Source organism: Lissotriton helveticus, chromosome 5_1, assembly GCF_964261635.1.
Source record: "Lissotriton helveticus chromosome 5_1, aLisHel1.1, whole genome shotgun sequence".
NCBI classification, from domain to species: domain Eukaryota; kingdom Metazoa; phylum Chordata; class Amphibia; order Caudata; family Salamandridae; genus Lissotriton; species Lissotriton helveticus.
The window spans coordinates 2082664096-2082688832 of NC_136065.1; positions in this window are offsets into that span (position 1 = coordinate 2082664096).

Sequence of the window (24737 nt, forward strand, 5' to 3'; positions counted from 1 at the left end):
CGGGTGACTTGTACCGGCCGTTGGCGGGTGGGGGTTCGCGTAGGCTTGATCGGGGGTGTGCGTGTCGTACTGATGCGTGCGGGTGACTTGTACGGGCCGTTGGTGGGTGGGGGGGTTCTTGGTCACTTGATGGGGGTGTGCGTGTCGTACTTGTGCGTGCGGTTGACTTGTACGGGCCATTGGCGGGTGGGGGGTTCGCGTAGGCTTGATGGGGGGATGTGCGTGTCGTACTTGTTCGTGCGGGTGACTTTTACGGGCCGTTGGTGGGGGGGGGTTCGCGTAGGCTTGATCGGGGGGGTCGTACTTGTGCGGGCGGTTGACTTATACGGGCCGTTGGCGCGTGGGGGGGTTCGCGTAGGCTTGATGGGGGTTGTGCGTGTCGTACTTTTGCGTGCGGGTGACTTGTACCGGCTGTTGGCGGGTGGGGGGTGTGCGTAGGCTTGATGGGGGGGTTGTGCATGTCGTACTTGTGCGTGCGGTTGACTTGTACGGGCCGTTGGCGGGTGGGGGGGTTCGCGTAGGCTCGATGGGGGGTGCGTGTCATACTTGTGCGTGCGGGTGACTTGTACGGGCTGTTGGTGGGGGGGTTCTTGGTCGCTTGAGGGGGGTGTGCATGTCGTACTTGTGCATGCGGTTGACTTGTACGGGCCATTGGCGGGTGGGGGGTTCACGTAGGCTTGATGGGGGGGTGCGTGTCGTACTTGTTCGTGCGGGTGACTTTTACGGGCCTTTGGCGGGTGGGGGGGTTCGCATAGGCTTGATCGGGGTTTGTGCGTGTCGTACTTGTGCGTGCGGGTGACTTGTACGGGCCGTTGGCGGGTGGGGGGTTCGCGTAGGCTTGATGGGGGGTGTGCGTGTCGTACTTGTTTGTGCGGGTGACTTTTACGGGCCTTTGGTGGGTGCGGGGGTTCGCATAAGCTTGATCGGGGTTTGTGCGTGTCGTACTTGTGCATGCGGGTGACTTGTACGGGCCGTTGGTGGGTGGGGGGTTCGCATAGGCTTGATGGGGGGGTGTGCGTGTCGTACTTGTTCGTGCGGGTGACTTTTACGGGCTGTTGGCGGGTGGGGGGGTTCATGTAGGATTGATGGGGGTTGTGCGTGTCGTACCTGTGCGTGCGGGTGACTTGTACGGGCCGTTGGCCGTTGGGGGGGTTCGCGTAGGCTTGATGGGGGGGTGTGCATGTCATACTTGTTAGTGCGGGTGACTTTTACGGGCCGCTGGCGGGTGGGGGGTTCGCGCAGGCTTGATCGGGGGCGTGCGTGTCGTACTTGTGCATGCGGTTGACTTGTATGGGCCGTTGGCGCGTGGGGGGTTCACGTAGGCTTGATGGGGGGTAGTGCGTGTCCTACTTGTGCGTGCGGGTGACTTGTACATGCCGTTGGCGGGTGGGGGGGTTCGCGTAGGCTTGATGGAGGGGTGTGCGTGTCATACTTGTTCGTGCGGGTGACTTTTACAAGCCGTTGGCGTGTGGGGGGGTTCGCGTAGGCTTGATAGGGGGGGTGTGCGTGTCGTACTTGTGCGTGCGGTTGACTTGTATGGGCCGTTGGCGGGTGGGGGGTTTGCGTAGGCTTGATGGGGGTGTGTGCGTCTCTTACTTGTTCGTGCGGGTAACTTTTATGGGCCGTTGGCGGGTGGGGGGGTTCGCGTAGGCTTGATGGGGGGTTGTGCGTGTCGTACTTGTGCGTGTGGGTGACTTGTACGGGCTGTTGGCCGGTGGGGGGTACGCATAGGCTTGATGGGGGGGGTGCGTGTCATACTTGTTAGTGCGGGTGACTTTTACGGGCCGTTGGCGGGTGGGGGGGTTCGCATAGGCTTGATCAGGGCGTGTGCGTGTCGTACTTGTGCGTGCGGTTGACTTGTACGGGCCGTTGGCGCGTGGGGGTTTCGCGTAGGCTTGATGGGGGTTGTGTGTGTCGTACTTGTGCATGCGGTTGACTTGTACGGGCCGTTGGCTGGTGGGGGGTTCACATAGGCTTGATGGGGGGGTTGTGCGTGTCATACTTGTGCGTGCGGTTGACTTGTACCGGCCGTTGGCAGGTGGGGGGTTCGCGTAGGCTTGATCGGGGGGTGTGCGTGTCGTACTGATGCGTGCGGGTGACTTGTACAGGCCGTTGGCGGGTGGGGGGGTTCTTGGTCGCTTGAGGGGGGTGTGCGTGTCGTGCTTGTGCGTGCGGTTGACTTTTACGGGCCGTTGGTGGGTGGGGGGGTTCGCGTAGGCTTGATCGGGGGGGTCATACTTGTGCGGGCAGTTGACTTATACGGGCCGTTGGCGCGTGGGGGGTTCGCGTAGGCTTGATGGGGGTTGTGCGTGTCGTACTTGTGCGTGCGGGTGACTTGTACCGGCCGTTGGCGGGTGGGGGTGTGCGTAGGCTTGATGGGGGGGTTGTGCATGTCGTACTTGTGCGTGCGGTTGACTTGTACGGGCCGTTGGTGGGTGGGGGGGTTCGCGTAGGCTCGATGGGGGGTGCGTGTCGTACTTGTGCGTGCGGGTGACTTGTACGGGCTGTTGGTGGGGGGGTTCTTGTTCGCTTGAGGGGGGTGTGCATGTCGTACTTGTGCATGTGGTTGACTTGTACGGGCCGTTGGCGGGTGGGGGGTTCGCGTAGGCTTGATGGGGGGGTGCGTGTCGTACTTGTTCGTGCGGGTGACTTTTACGGGCCTTTGGCGGGTGGGGGGGTTTGCGTAGGCTTCATCGGGGTTTGTGCGTGTCGTACTTGTGCGTGCGGGTGACTTGTACGGGCCGTTGGCGGGTGGGGGGTTCGCGTAGGCTTGATGGGGGGTGTGCGTGTCGTACTTGTTCGTGCGGGTGACTTTTACGGGCCTTTGGTGGCTGCGGGGGTTCGCATAAGCTTGATCGGGGTTTGTGCGTGTCGTACTTGTGCATGCGGGTGACTTGTACGGGCCGTTGGTGGGTGGGGGGTTCGCATAGGCTTGATGGGGGGGTGTGCGTGTCGTACTTGTTCATGCGGGTGACTTTTACGGGCCGTTGGCGGGTGGGGGGGTTCGCGTAGGATTGATGGGGGTTGTGCGTGTCGTACTTGTGCGTGCGGGTGACTTGTACGGGCCGTTGGCCGGTGGGGGGGTTCGCGTAGGCTTGATGGGGGGGTGTGCATGTCATACTTGTTAGTGCGGGTGACTTTTACGGGCCGTTGGCGGGTGGGGGGTTCGCGTAGGCTTGATCGGGGGGTGTGCGTGTCGTACTTGTGCATGCGGTTGACTTGTATGGGCTGTTGGCGCATGGGGGGTTCACGTAGGCTTGATGGGGGGTAGTGCGTGTCGTACTTGTGCGTGCGGGTGACTTGTACATGCTGTTGGCGGGGGGGGGGTTCGCGTAGGCTTGATGGAGGGGTGTGCGTGTCATACTTGTTCGTGCGGGTGACTTTTACAAGCCGTTGGCGTGTGGGGGGGTTCGCGTAGGCTTGATAGGGGGATGTGCGTGTCGTACTTGTGCGTGCGGTTGACTTGTACGGGCTGTTGGCAGGTGGGGGTTCGCGTAGGCTTGATGGGGGGTTGTGCGTGTTGTACTTGTGCTTGCGGGTGACTTGTACGGGCCGTTGGCGGGTTGGGGGGTTCTTGATCGCTTGAGGGGGGTGTGCGTGTCGTACTTGTGTGTGCGGTTGACTTGTACGGGCCTTTGGCGGGGGGTTCGCGTAGGCTTGATGGGGGGTGTACGTGTTGTACTTGTTCGTGCGGGTGACTTTTACGGGCTGTTGGCGGGTGGGGGGTTCGCGTAGGCTTGATCGGGGGGTGTGCGTGTCATACTTGTGCGTGCAGTTGACTTGTATGGGCCGTTGGCAGGTGGGGGGGTTCGCGTAGGCTTGATCGGGGGGTGTGCGTGTCGTACTTGTGCGTACAGTTGACTTGTACGAGCCGTTGGCGCGTGGGGGGTTCACGTAGGCCTGATGGGGGGTAGTGGGTGTCGTACTTGTGCGTGCAGGTGACTTGTACATGCCGTTGGCGGGTGGGGGGGTTCGTGTAGGCTTGATGGGGGGGTGTGCGTGTCATACTTGTTCGTGCGGGTGACTTTTACAAGCCGTTGGCGTGTGGGGGGGTTCGCGTAGGCTTGATAGGGGGGGTGTGCGTGTCGTACTTGTGCGTGCGGTTGACTTGTACGGGCCGTTGGCGGGTGGGGGGGTTCGCGTAGGCTTGATGGGGGTGTGTGCGTGTCTTACTTGTTCGTGCGGGTGACTTTTAAGGGCCGTTGGCGGGTGGGGGGGTTCGCGTAGGCTTGATGGGGGGTTGTGCGTGTCGTACTTGTGCGTGCGGGTGACTTGTACGGGCCGTTGGCCGGTGGGGGGTACGCGTAGGCTTGATGGGGGGTGTGCGTGTCATACTTGTTAGTGCGGGTGACTTTTACGGGCCGTTGGCGGGTGGGGTTTTTTGCGTAGGCTTGATCAGGGGGTGTGCGTGTCTTACTTGTGCGTGCGGTTGACTTGTACGGGCCGTTGACGCGTGGGTGTTTCGCGTAGGCTGGATGGGGGTTGTGTGTGTCGTACTTGTGCATGCGGTTGACTTGTACGGGCCGTTGGCTGGTGTGGGGTTCGCATAGGCTTGATGGGGGGGTTGTGCGTGTCGTACTTGTGCGTGCGGTTGACTTGTACCGGCCGTTGGCGGGTGGGGGGTACGCGTAGGCTTGATCGGGGGTGTGCGTGTCGTACTGATGCGTGTGGGTGACTTGTACAGGCCGTTGGTGGGTGGGGGGGTTCTTGGTCGTTTGAGGGGGGTGTGCGTGTCGTACTTGTGCGTGCGGTTGACTTGTACGGGCCATTGGTGGGTGGGGGTTCGCATAGGCTTGATAGGGGGATGTGCGTGTCGTACTTGTTCGTGTGGGTGACTTTTACGGGCCGTTGGTGGGTGGGGGGGTTCGCGTAGGCTTGATCGGGGGGGTCATACTTGTGCGGGCAGTTGACTTATACGGGCCGTTGGCACGTGGGGGGTTCGCGTAGGCTTGATGGGGGTTGTGCGTGTCGTACTTGTGCGTGCGGGTGACTTGTACCGGCCATTGGCGGGTGGGGGGTGTGCGTAGGCTTGATGGGGGGGTTGTGCATGTCGTACTTGTGCGTGCGGTTGACTTGTACGGCCGTTGGTGGGTGGGGGGGTTCGCGTAGGCTCGATGGGGGGTGCGTGTCGTACTTGTGCGTGCAGGTGACTTGTACGGGCTGTTGGTGGGGGGGTTCTTGGTCGCTTGAGGGGGGTGTGCATGTCGTACTTGTGCATGCGGTTGACTTGTACGGGCCGTTGGCGGGTGGGGGGTTCGCGTAGGCTTGATGGGGGGGTGCGTGTCGTACTTGTTCGTGCAGGTGACTTTTACGGGCCTTTGGCGGGTGGGGGGGTTTGCGTAGGCTTGATCGGGGTTTGTGCGTGTCGTACTTGTGCGTGCGGGTGACTTGTACGGGCCGTTGGCGGGTGGGGGGTTCGCGTAGGCTTGATGGGGGGTGTGCGTGTCGTACTTGTTCGTGCGGGTGACTTTTACGGGCCTTTGGTGGGTGCGGGGGTTCGCATAAGCTTGATCGGGTTTGTGCGTGTCGTACTTGTGCATGCGGGTGACTTGTACGGGCCGTTGGTGGGTGGGGGGTTCGCGTAGGCTTGATGGGGGGGTGTGCGTGTCGTACTTGTTCGTGCGGGTGACTTTTACGGGCCGTTGGCGGGTGGGGGGGTTCGCGTAGGATTGATGGGGGTTGTGCGTGTCGTACTTGTGCGTGCGGGTGACTTGTACGGGCCGTTGGCGTGTGGGGGGCTTCGCGTAGGCTTGATGGGGGTGTGTGCGTGTCTTACTTGTTCGTGCGGGTGACTTTTACGGGCCGTTGGCGTGTGGGGGGGTTCGCGTAGGCTTGATAGGGGGGTGTGCGTGTCGTACTTGTGCGTGCAGTTGACTTGTACGGGCCGTTGGCGGGTGGGGGGGTTTGCGTAGGCTTGATGGGGGTGTGTGCGTGTCTTACTTGTTCGTGCGGGTGACTTTTACGGGCCGTTGGCGGGTGGGGGGGTTCGCGTAGGCTTGATGGGGGGTTGTGCGTGTCGTACTTGTGCGTGCGGGTGACTTGTACGGGCCGTTGGCCGGTGGGGGGTACGCGTAGGCTTGATGGGGGGTGTGCGTGTCATACTTGTTAGTGCGGGTGACTTTTACGGGCCGTTGGCGGGTGGGGGGGTTCGCGTAGGCTTGATCGGGGGTGTGCGTGTCGTACTTGTGCATGCGGTTGACTTGTATGGGCCGTTGGCGCGTGGGGGGTTCACGTAGGCTTGATGGGGGGTAGTGCGTGTCGTACTTGTACGTGCGGGTGACTTGTACATGCCGTTGGCGGGTGGGGGGGTTCGCGTAGGCTTGACGGAGGGGTGTGCGTGTCATACTTGTTCGTGCGGGTGACTTTTACAAGCCGTTGGCGTGTGGGGGGGTTCGCGTAGGCTTGATAGGGGGGGTGTGCGTGTCGTACTTGTGCGTGCAGTTGACTTGTACGGGCCGTTGGCGGGTGGGGGGGTTTGCGTAGGCTTGATGGGGGTGTGTGCGTGTCTTACTTGTTCGTGCGGGTGACTTTTACGGGCCGTTGGCGGGTGGGGGGGTTCGCGTAGGCTTGATGGGGGGTTGTGCGTGTCGTACTTGTGCGTGCGGGTGACTTGTACGGGCCGTTGGCCGGTGGGGGGTACACGTAGGCTTGATGGGGGGTGTGCGTGTCATACTTGTTAGTGCGGGTGACTTTTACGGGCCGTTGGCGGGTGGGGGGGTTCGCGTAGGCTTGATCAGGGGGTGTGCGTGTCGTACTTGTGCGTGCGGTTGACTTGTACGGGCCGTTGGCTGGTGGGGGGTTCGCATAGGCTTGATGGGGTGGTTGTGCGTGTCGTACTTGTGCGTGCGGTTGACTTGTACCCGCTGTTGGCGGGTGGGGGGTTCGCGTAGGCTTGATTGGGGGTGTGCGTGTCGAACTGATGCGTGCGGGTGACTTGTACAGGCCGTTGGCGGGTGGGGGGTTTCTTGGTCGCTTGAGGGGGGTGTGCGTGTCGTACTTGTGCGTGTGGTTGACTTGTACGGGCCATTGGTGGGTGGGGGTTCGCATAGGCTTGATGGGGGGATGTGCGTGTCGTACTTGTTCGTGTGGGTGACTTTTACGGGCCGTTGGTGGGTGGGGGGTTCGCGTAGGCTTGATCGGGGGGGTCATACTTGTGCGGGCAGTTGACTTATACGGGCCATTGGCCCGTGGGGGGTTCGCGTAGGCTTGATGGGGGTTGTGCTTGTCGTACTTGTGCGTGCGGGTGACTTGTACCGGCCGTTGGCGGGTGGGGGATTTGCGTAGGCTTGATGGGGGTGTTGTGCGTGTTGTACTTGCGCGTGCGATTGACTTGTACGGGCCGTTGGCGGGTAGGGGGTTAGCGCAGGCTTGATGGGGGGTGCGTGTCGTACTTGTGCGTGCGGGTGACTTGTACGGGCCGTTGGTGGGAGGGGGTTCTTGGTCGCTTGAGGGGGGTGTGCATGTCGTACTTGTGCATGCGGTTGAATTGTACGGGCCGTTGGCGGGTGGGGGGTTCGCGTAGGCTTGATGGGGGGGTGCGTGTCGTACTTGTTCATGCGGGTGACTTTTACGGGCCTTTGGCGGGTGGGGGGGTTCGCGTAGGCTTGATCGGGGTTTGTGCGTGTGGCACTTGTGCGTGCGGGTGACTTGTACGGGCCGTTGGTGGGTGGGGGGTTCGCGTAGGCTTGATGGGGGGGTGTGCGTGTCGTACTTGTTCGTGCGGGTGACTTTTACGGGCCTTTGGTGGGTGCGGGGGTTCGCATAGGCTTGATCGGGGTTTGTGCGTGTCGTACTTGTGCGTGCGGGTGACTTGTACGGGCCGTTGGCGGGTGGGGGGTTCGCGTAGGCTTGATGGGGGGTGTGCGCGTCGTACTTGTTTGTGCGGGTGACTTTTATGGGCCGTTGGCGGGTGGGGGGGTTCGCGTAGGCTTGATGGGGGTTGTGCGTGTCGTACTTGTGCGTGCGGGTGACTTGTACGGGCCGTTGGCCGGTGGGGGGGCTCGCATAGGCTTGATGGGGGGTGTGCGTGTCATACTTGTGCGTGCGGGTGACTTGTACGGGCCGTTGGCCGGTGGGGGGGCTCGCGTAGGCTTGATGGGGGGTGTGCGTGTCATACTTGTTAGTGCGGGTGACTTTTACGGGCCGTTGGCGGGCGGGGGGGTTCGCGTAGACTTGATCGGGGGTGTGCGTGTCGTACTTGTGCGTGCGGTTGACTTGTACGGGCCGTTGGCGCGTGGGGGTGTCGCGTAGGCTTGATGGGGGTTGTGTGTGTCGTACTTGTGCGTGCGGGTGACTTGTACGGGCCGTTCGCTGGTAGGGGGTTCGCATAGGCTTGATGGGGGGGTTGTGCGTGTCGTACTTGTGCGTGCGGTTGACTTGTACCGGCCGTTGGCGGGTGGGGGTTCGTGTAGGCTTGATCGGGGGGTGTGCGTGTCGTACTGATGCGTGCGGGTGACTTGTACGGGCCGTTGGCGGGTGGGGGGGTTCTTGGTCACTTGATGGGGGTGTGCGTGTCGTACTTGTGCGTGCGGTTGACCTGTACGGGCCATTGGCGGGTGGGGGGTTCGCGTAGGCTTGATCGGGGGATGTGCGTGTCGTACTTGTTCGTGCGGGTGACTTTTACGGGCCGTTGGTGGGTGGGGGGGTTCGCGTAGGCTTGATCGGGCGTGTCGTACTTGTGCGGGTGGTTGACTTATACGGGCCGTTGGCACGTGGGGGGTTTACGTAGGCTTGATGGGGGTTGTGCGTGTCGTACTTGGGCGTGCGGGTGACTTGTACCGGCCGTTGGCGGGTGGGGGGTTTGCGATGGCTTGATGGGGGGTTGTGCGTGTCATACTTGTGCGTGCGGTTGACTTGTACGGGCCGTTGGCGGGTGGGGGGGTTCGCGTAGGCTCGATGGGGGGTGCGTGTCGTACTTGTGCGTGCGGGTGACTTGTACGGGCCGTTGGTGGGGGGGGGATTCTTGGTCGCTTGAGGGGGATGTGCATGTCGTAGTTGTGCATGCGGTTGACTTGTACGGGTCGTTGGCGGGTGGGGGTTCGCGTAGGCTTGATGGGGGGTGCGTGTCGTACTTGTTCATGCGGGTGACTTTTACGGGCCTTTGGCGGGTGGGGGGGTTCGCGTAGGCTTGATCGGGGTTTGTGCGTGTCGTACTTGTGCGTGCGGGTGACTTGTACAGGCCGTTGGCGGGTGGGGGGTTCGCGTAGGCTTGATGGGGGGTGTGCGTGTCGTACTTGTTCGTGCGGGTGACTTTTACGGGCCTTTGGGGGGTGCGGGGGTTCGCATAGGCTTGATCGGGGTTTGTGCGTGTCGTACTTGTGCATGCGGGTGACTTGTACGGGCCGTTGGTGGGTGGGGGGTTCGCGTAGGCTTGATGGGGGGGTGTGCGTGTCGTACTTGTTCGTGCGGGTGACTTTTACGGGCCGTTGGCGGGTGGGGGGGTTCGCGTAGGATTGATGGGGGTTGTGCGTGTCGTACTTGTGCCTGCGGGTGACTTGTACGGGCCGTTGGCCGGTGGGGGGGTTTGCATAGGCTTGATGGGGGGGTGTGCATGTCATACTTGTTAGTGCGGGTGACTTTTACGGGCCGTTGGCGGGTGGGGGGGTTCGCGTAGGCTTGATCGGGGGGTGTGCGTGTCGTACTTGTGCGTGCGGTTGACTTGTATGGGCCGTTGGCGCGTGGGGGTTCACGTAGGCTTGATGGGGGTTGTGTGTGTCATACTTGTGCGTGCGGGTGACTTGTACGGGCCATTGGCTGGTGGGGGGTTCGCGTAGGCTTGATGGGGGGTTGTGCGTGTTGTACTTGTGCGTGCGGTGTACTTGTACCGGCCGTTGGCGGGTGGGGGGGTTCGCGTAGGCTTGATCGGGGGTGTGCGTGTCATACTTATGCATGCGGGTGACTTGTACGGGCCGTTGGCAGGTGGGGGGTTCTTGGTCGCTTGAGGGGGGTGTGCGTGTCGTACTTGTGCGTGCGGTTGACTTTTACGGGCCGTTGGTTGGTGGGGGGGTTCGCGTAGGCTTGATCGGGGGGGGTCGTACTTGTGTGTGCGGTTGACTTATACGGGCCGTTGGCGGGTGGGGGGGTTCGCGTAGGCTTGATCGGGGGGTGTGCGTGTCGCACTTGTGCATGCGGTTGACTTGTATGGGCCGTTGGCGCGTGGGGGGTTCACGTAGGCTTGATGGGGGTTGTGTGTGTCGTACTTGTGCGTGCGGGTGACTTGTACGGGCCATTGGCTGGTGGGGGGTTCGCGTAGGCTTGATGGGGGGTTGTGCGTGTTGTACTTGTGCGTGCGGTTGACTTGTAACGGCTGTTAGCGGGTGGGGGGGTTCGCGTAGGCTTGATCGGGGGGTGTGCGTGTCATACTTATGCGTGCGGGTGACTTGTACGGGCCATTGGCGGGTGGGGGGTTCTTGGTCGCTTGAGGGGGGTGTGCGTGTCGTACTTGTGCATGCGGGTGACTTGTACCGGCCGTTGGCGGGTGGGGGGTTTGCGTAGGCTTGATGGGGGGTTGTGCGTGTCGTACTTGTGCGTGCGGTTGACTTGTACGGGCCGTTGGCGGGTGGGGGGGTTCGCGTAGGCTCGATGGGGGGTGCGTGTCGTACTTGTGCGTGCGGGTGACTCGTACAGGCCGTTGTTGGGGGGGGATTCTTGGTCGCTTGAGGGGGGTGTGCATGTCGTAGTTGTGCATGCGGTTGACTTGTACGGGCCGTTGGCGGGTGGGGGTTCGCGTAGGCTTGATGGGGGGTGCGTGTCATACTTGTTCGTGCGGGTGACTTTTACGGGCCCTTGGCGGGTGGGGGGGTTCGCGTAGGCTTGATCGAGGTTTGTGCGTGTCGTACTTGTGCGTGCGGGTGACTTGTACGGGCCGTTGGCGGGTGGGGGGTTCGCGTAGGCTTGATGGGGGTGTGCGTGTCGTACTTGTTCGTGCGGGTGACTTTTATGGGCCTTTGGGGGGTGCGGGGGTTCGCATAGGCTTGATCGGGGTTTGTGCGTGTCGTACTTGTGCATGCGGGTGACTTGTACGGGCCGTTGGTGGGTGGGGGGTTCGCGTAGGCTTGATGGGGGGGTGTGCGTGTCGTACTTGTTCGTGCGGGTGACTTTTACGGGCCGTTGGCGGGTGGGGGGGTTCGCGTAGGATTGATGGGGGTTGTGCGTGTCGTACTTGTGCGTGCGGGTGACTTGTACGGGCCGTAGGCCGGTGGGGGGGTTCGCGTAGGCTTGATGGGGGGGTGTGCATGTCATACTTGTTAGTGCGGGTGACTTTTACGGGCCGTTGGCGGGTGGGGGGGTTCGCGTAGGCTTGATCGGGGGGTGTGCGTGTCGTACTTGTGCATGCGGTTGACTTGTATGGGCCGTTGGCGCGTGGGGGTTCACGTAGGCTTGATGGGGGTTGTGCGTGTCGTACTTGTGCGTGCGGGTGACTTGTACCGGCCGTTGGCGGGTGTGGGATTTGCGTAGGCTTGATGGGGGGTTGTGCATGTTGTACTTGTGCGTGCGGTTGACTTGTACCGGCCGTTGGCGGGTAGGGGGTTCGCGTAGGCTTGATCGGGGGGTGTGCGTGTCATACTTATGCGTGCGGGTGACTTGTACGGGCCGTTGGCAGGTGGGGGGTTCTTGGTCGCTTGAGGGGGGTGTGCGTGTCGTACTTGTGCGTGCGGTTGACTTGTACGGGCCGTTGGCGGGTGGGGGGTTCGCGTAGGCTTGATGGGGGGATGTGCGTGTCGTACTTGTTTGTGCGGGTGACTTTTACGGGCCGTTGGTGGGTGGGGGGGTTCGCGTAGGCTTGATCGGGGGGGGGTCGTACTTGTGTGTGCGGTTGACTTATACGGGCCGTTGGCGGGTGGGGGGTTCGCGTAGGCTTGATCGGGGGGTGTGCGTGTCGTACTTGTGCATGCGGTTGACTTGTATGGGCCGTTGGCGCGTGGGGGGTTCACGTAGGCTTGATGGGGGTTGTGTGTGTCGTACTTGTGCGTGCGGGTGACTTGTACGGGCCATTGGCTGGTGGGGGGTTTGCGTAGGCTTGATGGGGGGTTGTGCGTGTTGTACTTGTGCGTGCGGTTGACTTGTAACGGCCGTTGGCGGGTGGGGGGGTTCGTGTAGGCTTGATCGGGGGGTGTGCATGTCATACTTATGCGTGCGGGTGACTTGTACGGGCCGTTGGCGGGTGGGGGGTTCTTGGTCACTTGAGGGGGGTGTGCGTGTCGTACTTGTGCGTGCGGTTGACTTGTACGGGCCGTTGGCGGGTGGGAGGGGGGGTTCGCGTAGGCTTGATGGGGGGATGTGCGTGTCGTACTTGTTTGTGCGGGTGACTTTTACGGGCCGTTGGTGGGTGGGGGGGTTCACGTAGGCTTGATCGGGGGGGGTCGTACTTGTGTGTGCGGTTGACTTATCCGGGCCGTTGGCGCGTGGGGGGTTCGTGTAGGCTTGATGGGGGTTGTGCGTGTTGTACTTGTGCGTGCGGTTGACTTGTACGGGCCGTTGGCGGGTGGGGGGGTTTGCGTAGGCTCGATGGGGGTGCGTGTCGTACTTGTGCGTGCGGGTGACTTGTACGGGCCGTTGGTGAGGGGGGTGTCTTGGTCGCTTGAGGGGGGTGTGCATGTCGTAGTTATGCATGCGGTTGACTTGTACGGGCCGTTGGTGGGTGGGGGGTTTGCGTAGTCTTGATGGGGTGGGTGCGTGTCGTACTTGTTCGTGCGGGTGACTTTTACGGGCCTTTGGCGGGTGGGGGGGTTCGCGTAGGCTTGATCGGGGTTTGTGCGTGTCGTACTTGTGCGTGCGGGTGACTTGTACGGGCCGTTGGCGGGTGGGGGGTTCGCGTAGGCTTGATGGGGGATGTGCGTGTCGTACTTGTTCGTTGCGGGTGACTTTTACGGGCCTTTGGGGGATGCGGGGGTTCGCATAGGCTTGATCGGGGTTTGTGCGTGTCGTACTTGTGCATGCGGGTGACTTGTACGGGCCGTTGGTGGGTGGGGGGTACGCGTAGGCTTGATGGGGGGGTGTGCGTGTCGTACTTGTTCGTGCGGGTGACTTTTATGGGCCGTTGGCGGGTGGGGGGGTTCGCGTAGGATTGATGGGGGTTGTGCGTGTCGTACTTGTGCGTGCGGGTGACTTGTACGGGCCGTTGGCCGGTGGGGGGGTTCGCGTAGGCTTGATGGGGGGGTGTGCATGTCATACTTGTTAGTGCGGGTGACTTTTACGGGCCGTTGGCGGGTGGGGGGGTTCGCGTAGGCTTGATCGGGGGGTGTGTGTGTCGTACTTGTGCATGCGGTTGACTTGTATGGGCCGTTGGCGCGTGGGGGGTTCACGTAGGCTTGATGGGGGTTGTGTGTGTCGTACTTGTGCGTGCGGGTGACTTGTACGGGCCATTGGCTGGTGGGGGGTTCGCGTAGGCTTGATGGGGAGTTGTGCGTGTTGTACTTGTCATGTAGGAGAGTAGGGTCTGCAATCCTATGATCACCCAGATTTTTGCTTTTTACTGCACTGGTTTACGACTTTCCCTGGCTGTGGGCCTGCTAATCAGACCCACAGCCTAGCTGTTCTCTCTATCCAAATTGTACTCAGGTACTGAATTGGCACTGGGCCCTCTCCAAGTCCCTGTACCCAGGGCTGAGGTGCACCCAGAAGTCTCCCAAGGGCTGAAGCATGTATTATGCCACCCCTGGGCTGACTAACTAAACTGACACAACTGGCTGCACGACAGCTGGGGCAAGGTGGTGTTACTCACCCTTTGCTTTAGATATAGTATACCTATATCTAACCCTAAAATGGACACACAGATCTCCTATCAGTCACTCCTATGGCAGGCCTTAACAATCCTGAAGGCAGAGTGCTTGGAATCGTGTGAGATGGTGCTCTGGCATGAGCTGAGCCTGTCTGCGGCTTTCGGGATCCATCCCTTAGCCGTTTCCATGATATCGCATACCATATACCCTTAAGTGCATTATAATCCTCGCGGTTAAATGCCAACTCTGGTATCGCTTTATCAAAACATGTCGAGTAAGGTGTCATATGAATTGGAATACTAACCCCTCGCCAATTCTGGCGACGGGGTTAGCATTCCACCCTTCTAGAGGGACACGACATGTATGTAACCCCTAACCCCGGTTAAAGTCAAACAGAGCCTCAGCTCCACAAAATGGATGCTGCCACCGAGACACAAGTCTGCCCTCCTGCTGCTGGGAGTCCTCCCAGAGCAGGAGATAAGGACAAAGGGTTTCCTGCCAGGGGCGGTGCCAGCACCGTCCCAGACAGGATTTTGTGTATTGTAGGTAGGCAGGGCTTCAGAGGAAGGTGACTGCACGTGGCACCCCGGTGCTCACTGTGCATAGGCTGGCTTGAACCAGTTCCAGGGACACTCCAGACCCTGTGCTGGGGAAAAGCCCACCAAGGAAGTGGGTGTAACCACCCCCCTCCTGGTCCCACCCATAGGGCAGGACTTAGTCGCGTGCCAGCCCCCTTTTCCCAGATAAAGGTAGGAGCAGGCCCCCTTCCAAATTAGATCATCTTTGGAATCAAGACACGACTTTCTACGAAAGGACTTCAAGATTTCCTTCTTCAAGATTCTCCCTTGTGACTAAGGAGTAGTCACCCTGCATCCGCAGGCACCATCAAGAACACTGCGGTCTGCTGCACGTCCTTCCTTCGGAATCCGACTGCCCAGCTCGACAAGACCCGGCTTCCCTGGCACCTCCGACCTCTACTCACCTCTACAGCCAAGCTGAGAACCGTGAGTGCGACGAGACCTCAAGGGACCGACTATTGCCAAGACTGCACGACTTCTGCACAGCAAGTCCACCGAGTAATTTCCTGGCGAGTGCTTTGGGGTCCGAGAAGCCCCGACCCTGAGCAGCTCCAGCACCGAAGAGCAGCCCCCCAGCATCTCCACGATCGGCGTGGGGCCCTTCTGCTTTTTGCTGCTCACCGCGTTGTTTGGCTACTAGCCCGCTGGCTTGTGGCCTTCTGAACGACGCCCGACGACATCACTGCTGCTGGTCTGGTTGCTCCAGACTGGCCCTTGCTCCCTCCCAGAAGAGGAGCACCCTGGACCCTCCTGGTCCACTCAAGACGCCATTTTGAGTCCACCGCGTGGGCTTGAATTAGCCAAGGCTTGTCGCCCAATCCTGGGTAACTTCGACGCCGACAGCTTCATCCATCGTGGGACAGCTCGCCTCTCCATCCTGGTCGCCGACAACGCCTCCTGGTCCGTGAGATCTGCAGAGCCAGCGTCGCCCACTCGCCTAGTCGAGGTGACTACCATCCGGTGCCCTCCTGGTGCCCACTGACTACTGGCTAGTAGTCACGAACTTGGTCCCCTCTGCTTTCAGGTATCATCCATCTTCGAGATCCAGGCTTGGATCCACTCGAACTCTCTTCACTGGTCGCCTGCCAGCATCTTTCTTCCAGGCTCCTGGTCCGGCAACGAGGATTCCCGACGTCTTTTGAGACCTATGCAGCTGCAGCCCCTGGGCTAGGTAACTTCGGCATTTCGGTGCCCCAGCATAGCCTCACTATCCAAGGGTCAGGATCCACTGTCGTTTTCTCCCTACCAGGTCGGGTTCGCCCGTGAACACTAACTTTAACTTTACTAGCTTCCATAGACTTTGTCCCGCATCCCGCGTGAGAGTGCACACTCTGCACCCGAGTCCCCTAGGTCTCCTAGAAGTAATCTAACGATTCTATAGTCAAGTCCTAGCGATTCCAAAGCCCATTAGTACTGTACTTACCTGCTAGTAATTTCGCATTCCACTTTTAGAGTATATGGTTTTGCGTGCCCCTCGGGCATTTGTATATACTGTGCTAACTTAAGTATTTTCGTAAGAGTTTTGTTGTGTGCCTAGCACCCTGTCCTCATAAAGAGTACAGGGTTGTTGTGATTCTAATAAATACACTGTTTATTTTCATAACACTTGTGTGGTGTCCTTTCACTGGGTGTTCAAGGGGTAATGTGATGGTAAAACAGCTGGCTTAACACGCCCTCTAGAGTTTTAGCCTTAGACTGCTCGTATCCATGCTACTAGGATAGCTGGTCTATAAGGTTGACTTACAACCAATCATCAATAAGGGTTGTTTGGACTGATATATAGTGATCACTAGAATAGTGAGCACTGCACATCAGGCCAACTTCTCACATTGGTGAGCAGCGGTTGGGATTTGAGCTTGCTGTTGTTTTACCACACATACCCTAAGAATATCTTGTGAAAGATCACATAAGTACTAAAGTTACATATAACTTAGCTTAGAATACTCTGAGTTCTACTGAACCAGCTGTTGTAGCTCCTAGGGCCTAGCACACCCTAAACTACAACTCTAGCAAGGGATCAGTAGGCAAACATATAGTGTAGGTAAGTGCACCACTTACACCTCACTAGAAAAGCATGTCTACCCATGGAGAGTCCACTGAGACTCCCCTGGTAAGTGTTGACCCCCCACAGGTCACTTCAAGATATGCAGCTCTCAGTTTCCAGGAGATGAGACAGATCTGTGTCTCCAGGAAACTGAAGCAGGGGTCTAACCCCACCATTCCCTTTCTGATAGGTCTCTTAGAGACATTTTATTTATTTGGAAATTTATTAAGCGCCTGATTACGCCACTGGCGTGTCTCCGCGCTATGGCAAGTGGTGTGGCTGTCCCCCCCTCCTCCCAACCAAGCTATCTACTGAAACAGGTGCGTTTTAAGTTTTTTTCTAAACTGGACTTCGCAGGGTTCCAACCGAAGTTCCAGTGGCAGATTGTTCCAGCGCTTGGGAGCAAGGTATCTGAAAGATCTGCCTCCCATGCGAGCTTTAAATATTCTTGGGACTTTCAACAGCCCGGTCTGCGAAGACCGGAGACTGCGTGCAGGCTCATAATGGGCTATAAGGCTCTGGAGCGGGAGAGGTGCTTTGCCACTCAGGATACGATGGCAAGTGGCAAGAGCCTTAAACTCCACTCTCCTCTCTATGGGGAGCCAATGAAGCGCCCGCAAGGCCAGTTTGGCGGATGACCTCCTGGGGAGTCTGAGGACCAGCCGCGCCGCTGCGTTTTGTATGATATGATGCCAGAAAGATTTCTCAGTTACATGAGAACATGCCAGCCTTGGAGGGAACCTCTGGAGATCCAGACCTCCCCAACACTGCCACAGCAGTTGAGGGAGAGGAGGATCAGGAGGAACTCTCTGGGGATGAGGTAGACAAAGGTCTTGAGGTAGTCAGAAGGCTAACCAGGGCCAACTTAGACTTACTTGGGCTAGGATCTGGGGGACCCCCAGTACTAACCCTAAGTGGGCCTAACCTTGGAGTTAGGAGAGATAGATCTCTTTCTAGGGACTCCAATAGATCTCTGCACTCTAATGCCTCTTCTCAGAGGAGAAGGAATCCTCCACAGAGGAGATTTACTTCCCCTCAGAGAAGGGAGCATGAGGCTAGGATGAGACAAGCTGAACTGAGGATTGAAAGGGAAGAACTTGCCCTGGCCAAAGAGAAGCTTGCCTTTGCTAGAGAGCAGCAGATGAGTGGGCTAGCACCCACTGGTGGCAGCAATCTCCCAAGAGATAGAGAGAAGGGTTTAGATACTAAACACCTGACTAAAATAGTGCCCCCCTTTAAGCAAGGGGATGATATCCAGAAATGGATGGCTGCTTTGGAGAGGGCCTGCACTGTGCAGTGCATTCCCCGAAGTCAAAGGGCAGCTATACTGTGGCTCTCCTTTGATGGTAAAGGTAGAGATAAGCTCCTCACTACAAGAGTGGAGGATGCTAATGATTACCAGGTCCTGAAAAATGCACTGATTGATGGGTTTGGTTTAACCACTGAACAGTACACGTTGCTGTTCAGAGACACCCAGAAAACTCAGTCTCAGGACTGGTCTGACTTTGTGGATAGTGCCACTAAGGCTTTGGAGGGCTGGTTGCTGGGTAGCAAGGTTACAGATTACACAGGATTGTATAATCTTATGATGAGAGAACAAATTTTAAACAATTGTCAGAACCAGTTGTTGCACCAGCACCTTGTTGATTCAGATCTGACCTCTCCCCAAGAATTGGGAAAGAAGGCAGACAAATGGGTCAGGACAAGGATCAAGCAGAACCAGAACCAGAACCAGGGTGGTCAGAAGAAAGCAGACCAGAAGGGTAATGTTAAGAGTGAACAAAATGACCAGAAGTCTTCACCAGGTCCCCAACAAACCAAAGAGGGTGGGGGTCAGGCTTCCCAGAAGAAGAAGACTCAAGAACGCCAGTCAAAAAGGTGGTGCCAGTACTGCAAAAGTAAATCTCACTGGTTTAGTGAGTGCACCAAAAGAGGAGGACAAACTCCTGCCACTACAGCCCCTAAGGCAACTGCACCCCCTAGTACAGTCAGTAGTGGTAGTGTACCTCCCAAGGCATTAGTTGGGTTAACCTTGGGTACTGAGGGGTCTGACAACTTAGTTGGCACACTCACTCAGGCTGTCCTTGTCTGTACAGGGGATATGGATATGTCCCCTGAGATAAGTCCCAATACTTTGGGCAAATACAGGCAGACACCTTTGATAAATGGCAAAATGGCTCAGGCCTATAGGGACACTTGTGCCAGTGTCACCATGGTGACACCTAACTTTGTGGACCCTGGACAGATCATGCCAGGTACTGATTTCCTGGTGACCAATGCCAGCAATGTCACTACTAGTCATAGTGTGGCAATTGTGGCTTTCTCCTGGGGTGGAGTGAAGGGACAAAAGAAAGTTGTAGTCAGTTCAGACCTCCCAGTTGATTGTTTGTTGGGCAATGATTTGGAGTCATCACAATGGTCAGAAGTGGAGCAGAGGACTCATATGGAGATGTTAGGCTTGCCAGCACATGTGCTTGCTGTGACTAGGTCACAGGCCAGAAGATGCCCCACTGAACAGGTGCTGGATCCTGAAAGAATGGACCAGACACCTTCCAAGAAGAAGAGCAGTAAGGGTAAGGCTTTGCCTTTCCCCTTGCCCCAGGTTGAGGATCAAGTCTCTGAGGAGGCTGATCTGAGAGAGCTGAGGGAAACTGAGCCTAAAGAGCTTGAACTTGATCAAGTTGAGTTTCTGGGCTCAGGGGGACCCTCCAGAGCAGACCTGGGGAAGGAACAGTTAGACTGCCCTTCCCTTGAACCCCTCAGACAGCAGGCTGCTGCTGAGGCTGCAGGGAATGCCACAGGTGCCCACAGGGTATACTGGGAAGATGGACTCCTGTACTCTGAGTCAAGAGACCCCAAGCCTGGTGCGACCAGGAGGCTGGTCATCCCCTTGTCTCTAAGAGGTTTCCTTCTCACCTTGGCCCATGAGATTCCCCTTGCAGGTCATTTAGGTCAGACAAAGACTTGGGACAGGCTTGTCTCCCACTTTCACTGGCCCCATATGAATGAGGATACCAAGGAGTTTTGTCGCTCCTGTGTCACTTGCCAAGCCAGTGGTAAGTCAGGTGGCACAACAAAGGCCCCCCTCATACCACTACCTGTGGTGGGGGTTCCCTTTGAAAGAGTGGGGATTGACATTGTTGGTCCAATGAAACCCCAGACAGCATCAGGGCACAAGTTTATACTGGTGGTGGTGGACCATGCCACCAGGTATCCTGAAGCTATACCCCTGAGGACCACCACAGCTCCTGTGGTGGCAAGAGCCCTAGTTGGAGTGTTCTCCAGAGTGGGTTTTCCAAAGGAGGTCGTTTCTGACAGAGGTGCAAACTTCATGTCAGGATATCTGACTGCAATGTGGAAGGAGTGTGGTGTGAACTACAAGTTCACCACACCCTACCACCCACAATGCAATGGGCTTGTTGAGAGATTCAACAGGACCCTCAAAGGGATGATTCATGGACTACCTGAACCTCTTAGGAGAAGATGGGATGTCCTGATCCCCTGCCTCTTGTTTGCTTACAGAGAGGTCCCACAGAAGGGGGTTGGCTACAGCCCTTTTGAGCTTCTGTATGGGCATCCTATGAGAGGACCCCTGTGTTTGGTGAAGGAAGGATGGGAGAGACCTCTCAAAAAGCCTGCAACCAACATAGTGGACTATGTACTTGGTCTCCGCTCCAGGATGGCTGAGTATATGCAAAAGGCATCTAAAAACCTTGAGGCCAGCCAAGAACTTCAAAAAGCTTGGCATGACCAAAAGGCTGTTCTGACTGTGTACCAGCCAGGACAGAAGGTGTGGGTGCTGGAGCCAGTGGCCCCAGCAGCTCTGAAAGACAAATGGTCTGGGCCCCACACCATCATTGAGCAAAAGGGAGAGGTTACCTACTTGGTGGACCTTGGAACTCCCAGGAGCCCTCTCAGAGTGCTCCATGTTAACAGGCTCAAGGCATATGTTGACAGGAAGGACATGAGCTTGCTCATGGCCACAGATGAGGGACAGGAGGAAGAGAGTGACCCTCTCCCAGACCTGCTCACTCAGAATCCTGATGATGGATCAGTTGATGGTGTTGTCTTTTGTGGCAGCCTCACTGACCATCAGCAACAGGATTGCAGGCAAGTTCTGCAATCCTTCAGGCATATGTTCTCTCTGACACCCAGCCAAACTGATTGGTGTACCCATGATGTTGACACTGGAGACAGTCTGCCTGTCAAGAGTAAAATCTACAGACAGCCTGATCATGTTAGAGACTGCATCAAAACTGAAGTGCAGAAAATGTTGGAGCTGGGAGTCATTGAGCCCTCAGATAGCCCTTGGGCTAGCCCAGTAGTTCTAGTGCCAAAGCCTCACACCCAGGGTGGTAAGAAAGAGATGAGGTTTTGCGTAGACTACAGAGGCCTCAATGCAGTCACTAAGACTGATGCCCACCCAATACCAAGAGCAGATGAACTTATAGATAAATTGGCTTCTGCCAACTTCTTAAGTACATTTGAATTGACAGCTGGGTATTGGCAAATCAGGGTAGCTGAGGAAGCCAAACCCAAGACAGCATTTTCTACACCTGGTGGGCATTATCAATTTGTGGTGATGCCCTTTGGACTGAAAAATGCACCTGCCACCTTCCAAAGGTTGGTGAATCAAGTCCTCACTGGGCTGGATGACTTCTGTGCAGCATATCTTGACAATATTGCTGTCTTTAGCTCCACCTGGGAGGATCACCTGGTCCACCTGAGGAAAGTGTTAGAGGCTCTGCAAAAGGCAGGCATCACTATCAAGGCCACTAAGTGCCAGATAGGGCAGACACAGGTTGTATACCTGGGCCACCTTGTAGGTGGAGGCCAGGTTCAACCCTTGGAGAGTAAAATACAGGCCATCAAGGACTGGGCTCCTCCAATCACCCAGACTCAGGTTCGAGCTTTCTTGGGCCTGACTGGTTACTACAGAAAGTTTGTCAGAAATTATGGGTCCATAGTGACCCCCCTTAATGACCTGACAAGCAAAAAGATGCCAAAGAAAGTTCAGTGGACAGCACGCTGTCAGAAAGCATTCAATGACCTAAAGCAGGCCATGTGCACAGCACCTATCCTCAAGAGTCCAGATTACTCCAAGCCATTCATTGTCCAAACAGATGCTTCTGAGTTGGGTGTGGGAGCTGTTCTGTCTCAACTGAATTTTGATGGTAATGATCAGCCTATTGCTTTCATTAGTAGGAGGCTGACCCCCAGAGAGAAAAATTGGTCAGCTATTGAGAGGGAGGCCTTTGCTGTGGTTTGGGCCCTGAAGAAGCTGAGGGCCTACTTGTTTGGCACTCACTTCACCATTCAGACCGACCATAAGCCCCTCTTGTGGCTAAATCAGATGAAGGGTGAAAACCCCAAACTGCTTAGGTGGTCCATTTCCCTACAGGGGATGGATTTTACAGTGGAGCATAGACCTGGGACTGATCACAGCAATGCTGATGTGCTCTCCAGGTATTTCCACTTAGAGCAAGAAGACTCACCTGGTCAAGGTTAGTTTATTGTCCCAATGTTTGGGGGGGGGGTCATGTAGGAGAGTAGGGTCTGCAATCCTATGATCACCCAGATTTTTGCTTTTTGCTGCACTGGTTTACGCCTTTCCCTGGCTGTGGGCCTGCTAATCAGACCCACAGCCTAGCTGTTCTCTCTATCCAAATTGTACTCAGGTACTGAATTGGCACTGGGCCCTCTCCAAGTCCCTGTACCCAGGGCTGAGGTGCACCCAGAAGTCTCCCAGGGGCTGAAGCATGTATTATGCCACCCCTGGGCTGACTAACTAAACTGACACAACTGGCTGCACGACAGCTGGGGCAAGGTGGTGTTACTCACCCTTTGCTTTAGATATAGTATACCTATATCTAACCCTAAAATGGACACACAGATCTCCTATCAGTCACTCCTATGGCAGGCCTTAACAATCCTGAAGGCAGAGTGCTTGGAATCGTGTGAGATGGTGCTCTGGCATGAGCTGAGCCTGTCTGCGGCTTTCGGGATCCATCCCTTAGCCGTTTCCATGATATCGCATACCATATACCCTTAAGTGCATTATAATCCTCGCGGTTAAATGCCAACTCTGGTATCGCTTTATCAAAACATGTCGAGTAAGGTGTCATACGAATTGGAATACTAACCCCTCGCCAATTCTGGCGACGGGGTTAGCATTCCACCCTTCTAGAGGGACACGACATGTATGTAACCCCTAACCCCGGTTAAAGTCAAACAGAGCCTCAGCTCCACAAAATGGATGCTGCCACCGAGACACAAGTCTGCCCTCCTGCTGCTGGGAGTCCTCCCAGAGCAGGAGATAAGGACAAAGGGTTTCCTGCCAGGGGCGGTGCCAGCACCGTCCCAGACAGGATTTTGTGTATTGTAGGTAGGCAGGGCTTCAGAGGAAGGTGACTGCACGTGGCACCCCGGTGCTCACTGTGCATAGGCTGGCTTGAACCAGTTCCAGGGACACTCCAGACCCTGTGCTGGGGAAAAGCCCGCCAAGGAAGTGGGTGTAACCACCCCCCTCCTGGTCCCACCCATAGGGCAGGACTTAGTCGCGTGCCAGCCCCCTTTTCCCAGATAAAGGTAGGAGCAGGCCCCCTTCCAAATTAGATCATCTTTGGAATCAAGACACGACTTTCTACGAAAGGACTTCAAGATTTCCTTCTTCAAGATTCTCCCTTGTGACTAATGAGTAGTCACCCTGCATCCGCAGGCACCATCAAGAACACTGCGGTCTGCTGCACGTCCTTCCTTCGGAATCCGACTGCCCAGCTCGACAAGACCCGGCTTCCCTGGCACCTCCGACCTCTACTCACCTCTACAGCCAAGCTGAGAACCGTGAGTGCGACGAGACCTCAAGGGACCGACTATTGCCAAGACTGCACGACTTCTGCACAGCAAGCCCGCCGAGTAATTTCCTGGCGAGTGCTTTGGGGTCCGAGAAGCCCCGACCCTGAGCAGCTCCAGCACCGAAGAGCAGCCCCCCAGCATCTCCACGATCGGCGTGGGGCCCTTCTGCTTTTTGCTGCTCACCGCGTTGTTTGGCTACTAGCCCGCTGGCTTGTGGCCTTCTGAACGACGCCCGACGACATCACTGCTGCTGGTCTGGTTGCTCCAGACTGGCCCTTGCTCCCTCCCAGAAGAGGAGCACCCTGGACCCTCCTGGTCCACTCAAGACGCCATTTTGAGTCCACCGCGTGGGCTTGAATTAGCCAAGGCTTGTTGCCCAATCCTGGGTAACTTCGACGCCGACAGCTTCATCCATCGTGGGACAGCTCGCCTCTCCATCCTGGTCGCCGACAACGCCTCCTGGTCCGTGAGATCTGCAGAGCCAGCGTCGCCCACTCGCCTAGTCGAGGTGACTACCATCCGGTGCCCTCCTGGTGCCCACTGACTACTGGCTAGTAGTCACGAACTTGGTCCCCTCTGCTTTCAGGTATCATCCATCTTCGAGATCCAGGCTTGGATCCACTCGAACTCTCTTCACTGGTCGCCTGCCAGCATCTTTCTTCCAGGCTCCTGGTCCGGCAACGAGGATTCCCGACGTCTTTTGAGACCTATGCAGCTGCAGCCCCTGGGCTAGGTAACTTCGGCATTTCGGTGCCCCAGCATAGCCTCACTATCCAAGGGTCAGGATCCACTGTCGTTTTCTCCCTACCAGGTCGGGTTCGCCCGTGAACACTAACTTTAACTTTACTAGCTTCCATAGACTTTGTCCCGCATCCCGCGTGAGAGTGCACACTCTGCACCCGAGTCCCCTAGGTCTCCTAGAAGTAATCTAACGATTCTATAGTCAAGTCCTAGCGATTCCAAAGCCCATTAGTACTGTACTTACCTGCTAGTAATTTCGCATTCCACTTTTAGAGTATATGGTTTTGCGTGCCCCTCGGGCATTTGTATATACTGTGCTAACTTAAGTATTTTCGTAAGAGTTTTGTTGTGTGCCTAGCACCCTGTCCTCATAAAGAGTACAGGGTTGTTGTGATTCTAATAAATACATTGTGTGGTGTCCTTTCACTGGGTGTTCAAGGGGTAATGTGATGGTAAAACAGCTGGCTTAACACGCCCTCTAGAGTCTTAGCCTTAGACTGCTCGTATCCATGCTACTAGGATAGCTGGTCTATAAGGTTGACTTACAACCAATCATCAATAAGGGTTGTTTGGACTGATATATAGTGATCACTAGAATAGTGAGCACTGCACATCAGGCCAACTTCTCACAGTACTTGTACGTGCGGTTGACTTGTACCGGCCGTTGGCGGGTGGGGGGGGTTCGCGTAGGCTTGATCGGGGGGTGTGCGTGTCATACTTATGCGTGCGGGTGAATTGTACGGGCCGTTGGCGGGTGGGGGGTTCTTGGTCGCTTGAGGGGCGTGTGCGTGTCGTACT